This window comes from Leopardus geoffroyi, chromosome B2, assembly GCF_018350155.1.
Source record: "Leopardus geoffroyi isolate Oge1 chromosome B2, O.geoffroyi_Oge1_pat1.0, whole genome shotgun sequence".
Lineage (NCBI taxonomy): Eukaryota > Metazoa > Chordata > Mammalia > Carnivora > Felidae > Leopardus > Leopardus geoffroyi.
In genome coordinates this window covers 39,897,539-39,903,760 of record NC_059332.1, presented here as the reverse complement: position 1 = coordinate 39,903,760, position 6,222 = coordinate 39,897,539, and the positions used below count along the sequence as shown (strand labels likewise).

General features: G+C 54.1%; 1 long non-coding RNA gene across 1 annotated transcript; it reads right to left on the bottom strand.

Annotated features, from left to right (window-relative positions):
• Positions 1-4,487: 4,487 nt before the first annotated feature.
• On the bottom strand, positions 4,488-5,684 carry LOC123609721. The gene is made up of 2 exons (XR_006717930.1): positions 5,503-5,684; positions 4,488-4,822 (listed from the first exon to the last, which is right to left on the bottom strand). It is a non-coding gene; the product is annotated as an uncharacterized LOC123609721 (long non-coding RNA).
• Positions 5,685-6,222: the final 538 nt, after the last annotated feature.

Genomic DNA, 6,222 nt, shown 5'->3' with positions numbered 1-6,222 from the left:
CATAGCTATATCATGGAGTAAAATTTAAAATTCACACTTCATATAGACTTCTAAGATAAAGTAGAAGATAGCAAAGGAGTCCAGGGTTTGTAAGCAGGTTGCTTTCCTCGTCCCCTTGCAAATGTTTTCAAGCTTCTCTGATGGTAAGGATGTGTTGGGGGTTGGAAATTTGAGATGCACTCGGAACGGAAATAATGTGGATTTGGGAGCCAGAGAGAGGAAGATGCGTTCTTCCATTTTCCAGCAGTGGGATCTTAGGGAAAGTCACCTCCTCCCTGTCAGCCTGTTTGCTCCCCTGTGAAATGGGTACAATGATGTGAGAGGGAGAGGGGCTGTGGTAAGGAGTGAGTGACCGGAGACCAAAACACCCAGGCCAGTGGCTGTCTCAGAGGAAGGCATTTAGTAAACATCAGCTCTCAATTTCCCTCTTCCTGTGTCTGCAGGTTCCTTAGGCCAGCTCCTGCAATTCAGGGCCCTGGGAGCTGGGAAGGGGGCCCCCACGTATGGGCCCCCACTAAACCTTCTGCCACTCCTGGCAGAAGCCTAATGACTTTCTCCTCTTGAGAGCTATAACCATAGACGTGAGTAAGGTCGTAACTGGTTTCACCGCCCTGTAGACACTGAATAGGCAATTAATCCTTGGGTTGCGTAGACACAACATCACCCACCGAGAGGGAATTCACCGTCCCCTGTTCCCAAAGCTCTTTCTTTTTTTTTTTTTTTTTTTTAATTTTTTTTTTCAACGTTTATTTATTTTTGGGACAGAGAGAGACAGAGCATGAACGGGGGAGGGGCAGAGAGAGAGGGAGACACAGAATCGGAAACAGGCTCCAGGCTCTGAGCCATCAGCCCAGAGCCCGACGCGGGGCTCGAACTCACGGACCGCGAGATCGTGACCTGGCTGAAGTCGGACGCTTAACCGACTGCGCCACCCAGGCGCCCCCCAAAGCTCTTTCTACTAGCTTCTTTCGTGGTTCATATTATCCAGTGCTGCAATGATGCGTTTACCTGTTTACGTGTCTCTCGCAGTCACCCGCTTGTGAATTCTTGGAGGCAGGAATTGTTTTTTCCACCCCCATATTTCCGGTGTGCAACGGGGAGGGTGGCATGGGTAGTGATTGTTGGGTGGCTTGATGAAGGAGTGAATGGGGAGACCTTCTGCCCTGGGTCGCTTTTGGTCCAAATGACAGCAGTTACCATCATTGTTTATCGAGCCGTTCGAATGCATCGAGCATATAGGACTCCTTCATTTGTTGCTTCCCGTGTCATAAGGACTAGGTAACTTGCCCCCATTTTAGAGGTGAGGAACTGAGGCTCAGAGGGGTAAGGTCACCCAGCCTGCACATGCTGACATTGGAATGCAAATCCAATTCTGTCAGATGTCAAAGTCAGGGGAGTAAACGTCTACATGGCTTCTGTCTAACACCTCATGTTAGCCTGAGGTGTGCAGAGAAGAGGGCTGTGGCAGAGAGATACCCCCAGAAATGACGGTGAAGTGGGGGGGGGTGTCTGCTAGAGAGAGAAAGGGTTAGGGATCAGAGGGGCTACTGGGTGGGGCTGGGGGAGGGGCAGAAGAAGGGGGCCGCCTTGGGGGCTGGATGTCCTAGGGAAGTTCAAGGGGGCTTGGAGACCGTGGAGGTGGTCAGGTCCTGTAGGAGGGAGGTGTCAGGGCAGGGTCTCCGCCGCCCCCCCCCCCCCCCGAATTGGCTGGGGCTGGGAGTCAGCCCCTTCAGGTTGTTTTCTAGCTGGGTTGGGGGTGTTTAATATTAATAGTAATGACTGTGGCAGGAAGATAATAGGCCTCAGTCAGATTAGAAGGGGGTAAGCGCTTATCTCTGGCTGCTGAAGACACATGTCTTTCACCTGCTCCTTTAATATCCCCCCTCTTTCATTCCACCGCCCACCCCCTCCCACCAGCCTAGAACAAAAGGGGTATTATGGGCCAGGGTGTTTTCAGGCTGCAGCCAAGGAGACCTCCCCTTCCCCCTCCGCTCCCCCCCCCCGCCCCCCAGTTTGAATGAGGCTTTTTCCTCCCATAAGAGATTAGCTCCATTTGACAAGGCAGTGAACTTTGGGAGGGGTGAGTGGGGGTCTCCTCCGGGAGCCTCCAAAGTGCAGCCCTAAAGAATGCTGCCAGAGAGAGACTGGGGCGGGGGAGGCAGCCCTGAAGACAGACAGGCGGAGTCAGAGGCAGACAGACACACGGACATACAGACACACACAGAGCAGGAAAGGCACCGAGGTAGAGTTAGAGACTCTGAGACATGGGGAGCCGCCCCTCCCCCCCCCCCACTCCAGGATGTTGGGAAAAGGGAGAGATGGGGAGGAGAGACAGACAGACAGACAGACCCACAGACATCCACAAAAAAAACAAAGAGAGAACCATGCACATACACACTTGGCACCAGACTGACCCAGAGAGAGACAAAAGCAGAGAGAGACGGAAGGACGGAAGATATAAAGACAGAGATACCAAAGACACAAACAAGGGTGAGGAGAAGAAAGGAAAAGGAGGGAGGAAAAGGAAGAAGAGATGGTTAAAACTGTCAAGCAAGAAAAAAATAAATAAAAGGACACTTGGAAGGGAGGCTGCGGGAAAGCTGCTGGGCCCTTGACCTCCCTGGGGGCAGGGGCTGAGGACCCTGGCCTTGGCCCCTTGCTGAGCCAGGCAGCTCTCGACCTGGTTTCTATAGCTTGGGAGGACTAGAGTGGAGAGGGAGTTGGGGCAGGGGGAGGAGAGAGAGAGAGAGAGAGAGAAAGAGAGAGAGAGAGAGAGAGAGAGAGAGGCAGGCGGGGAAACCGGCCCAGAGACAAAGGTAGTGAGTTGGAAGAGAGGTAGGCAGGAAATGCCAGAGGGAAAGTGGGAGGTTCCTGGATAAGGCAGCTCCCAGCCTCTGGAGCGACTGGGGGTTGGAGGAGCAGGTGTGGAGGTGATGTGCTGGGGGACAGCGCTCTGAGGAGCCTTCTTCTTGGGGTGGCACAGGAGGGGGGTCCGTCACTTCTGCTGTTGGCAAGAAGGAGACAGGGGAAAACCGAGGGCCACTTCCTCCGTGATTAAAATCCCCAGCCCTGTGTTTGCCATGTTGGATAGGTCCAGTGGCACAGTAGTGAGACAGCAGGGCTGTGAGACATGACAGCCCTGGGTTCAGACCCCCGCTCGGTCACCACGTGACTTCAGGAAGGGATGAACGCACCTTCGCCTCACCTTCCCCATCTACGGGAATGGGGATAACAGTCGTAGTTCCATCAAGGGTGATTGTGAGGCTCAGGGTAGGGCAAGGTATTTAGCATCACCAAAGACCCACAGCAAGGACTAACATCTATTGGTTACTTACCGGGCACAGGCCCCGGTCTAAAGCACCTTTCAAGTCACCTCCTTGAAATCTCAGAACAACCCCTCCAAGATCTAACGGAAGAACATGGTAAATCACCAACTATTCAGTGGTGGAGCCACGATCTGAGCCCAGACATTTGAGACTTAACCACCGCGGGTACTGTCCTTATTAAGAAGAGACACAGTCCCAGTTGCCACGGTCCAGAAGGAGCCGCGCAACCTTTTCAGGAAGAAGGGATCATTTTTATATCTCCGAAGGGGCTTGTGGTTCTGGCTGAGGGCGGAGGTAGGCAGGTATGTGTTCAACAGTTGGATCTCCAAGAGGAAAAAAAAAAAAAAAAAAAAAGCACTCACCAGTTTCCCTGGTGTAAAAAGCACCCCCACAATGGCCCACTCCAAGCTACCAAGGCGCCTTCACCAGACGGGGCTCAGAAGCGATGCCCGCCCGCGGTCTGCTCTGCAAGCCCGTGTGAACTGGCTTCTGCATGTCACTGAGTCAGGGGGGGCCCAAGCTGCCCGTGCAGACAGAAGGTGGCTTTAGAAGACCCCTCTTTTCCCCTGGGGGCTTCCAGCCTCGTTCAGGAGAGAAGCGGCCCCGGGAACCCACACTCAGGGCCCATGCCAGGGTTGTACAGAAGGTTCCAAACCATGGCACATGCTATGGAGTTTGTAGAAGTTCACAAGTGGGAAGGAAGTGTGTGTGTGTGTGTGTGTGTGTGTGTGTGTGTGTGTGTGTGTGGAGGGCGGGGAGGCGTCAGTGCTGTGTATCCCACTGTCCCCTGCAGCCGGGAACTTGTGGAGGACAGGGACCGCCTCTTCCCCTCCCCCGTCCTTGGTCAGTTCCTGCAACCCCTTGCCCTCTCAAAGTGCCCAGAAAACCCCTCTGGGTGCTGTGGACTCCTAATGTGTGGTAACAACTGTGCTGGGGGAGGGGTGGCACCAAAGGCCCGTGGCCCCCCTCCTCTGGGGCTCCCAAGTGCCTTCTGTGAAACCAAACACTCCCCCCAGTCGCCCACCCGGACACCTGACTCCCTCCTGGGGCCCACTCTGGGCGCAAGCCTGTTTCCTGTCTGGGTTGGTAACCCCCTGAAATCCCGGCCTCCCTCCCCCGATCCCTTCCAAATGCTTATTAAGCCGTTTGCAAATCCAGGGCTGAACTGAGCGGCGTGAGTTTAATAAAGCAGAAGACAGATGCCATCCATCACTGGGGCCCCGGGTGGGGCGCGGTGAGTTGATGGACTCACACCCTTCTGGCTGCTTCTAGGTCAGCCAGCCACACATCAGAACCAACTCTTCTCCGTGCCTGCCCTGGCCGCGTTCTCCATTCGGGACCACCTCCTGGCTGCATGCGGCCACCCTTAAGGTCACATTCCTGCCACAGATTCCCCTCGGGGGACCTCTTGCTCACTGTGGACGGAGAGTGTCTGGGAATCGAGGGAGGCTGGCCCAACCCCTGCATTCCGCGCGGATATCTGAACCAGGCAGGACCTAGACGAGGATACAAGACTTAAGTGGGGGCCCCAAACCTCAGTAATCAAGATAAATAATATTTTGAGGTCCTATCTGAAAAAATCAAAATGAGTGCCAAAAAAATCCACGCTGAACAAGCTACTACAATTTTACGTAAGGACAGCATCTTTCCTGATCGCCCTTACTGCCTCAGTCTCCAACGTGACTCATCGTGGTCCCGAGAGCAGCCACTTGGAACTCAGTGGGTTCAGAAGCAAGTTCCTGATCTGCCCCAAACCTGCTCCTTTACACTCATCCCTCGTCGTCCGCAAAGGCAGCTCTATCCTTCCAGTCACTTTGGTCAAAAAAACCGGAGTCGGGCTTGACGGCTCTCTCTCACACCCACACCCAACTTTTAGGAAATCAGGTCGGCTCTAATTTCAAAATGCACCCAGAATCCGACCACTTCCCCCCACCTCCGCTGCTTTCCTTCGGGTCCCATGTCTCCCCTCTGCTCAGAATCCCTCCATGGCGTCCCCCTGCCCTGGGAATAAAAAGCCTGACCCTATCATAGCCCTATGTGATCTGTCCCCTTCCCTCCTCTGACTTGCCTCCCATTATTCTCTCCCTTGCTCCCTGTACTCTGGACCCAGCCAGCTAAGCACACTCCTGCCTCAGGGCCTTTGCACTTGCCGTCCCTCCACCTGGGACACTCTTACCCGAGATGTTCACGTGGCTCCTTCCCTTGCCTCTTCAGAGGTCTGCTCAAACGTCACCTTGCCACTGTATCTGAAACAGCATACTGCTGCCCCTCGTGGTACTCCCTTTCTCATTTGCCTTTTTTCTCTTTTCTTTTTTCTTTTCTCTCTTCTCTTCTCTTCTCTTCTCTTCTCTTCTCTTCTCTTCTCTTCCCTTCCCTTCCCTTCCCTTCCCTTCCCTTCCCTTCCCTTCCCTTCCCTTCCCCTCCCCTCCCCTCCCCTCCCCTCCCCTTCCCTCCCCTCTCCTCTCCTCTCTTCTCCTCTTCTCTTCTCTTTTGTTTTTAAAAATTTTTGAGGGCAGAGTTTGGCTCTAAGTCTCTTTTGTAACCTCCAGTGCCTGGCAGTAGAAATACAATTAATGCTGTCTGCCAGCCCCACCTTGGTGTTGCCCTCCCCACACGCTGGTCTTTGGAAGAAAGCTTTCCACTGAAGGTGCTGTGTCCTGCCTCTCTGTCAGTCTCTGGTTCTCATCTCGACCTAAGCCCTACAGAAGTCACCTCGTCCAGGAAGTCTGGCTGTTGGCTAAGGGTCTGCAGTCTGAGTCAGAATGGTGGTGTTGTATGAGGGGGTCTGAACAGGTACCAGGAGCTCTGGGATTCAGCCCTGCTTTGGATTCGACTCACTGTGTGTGCCCTTGGGCAAGTCGCCTCTCCTCCCCGGACGTCCATTCCTTCCTTAGGA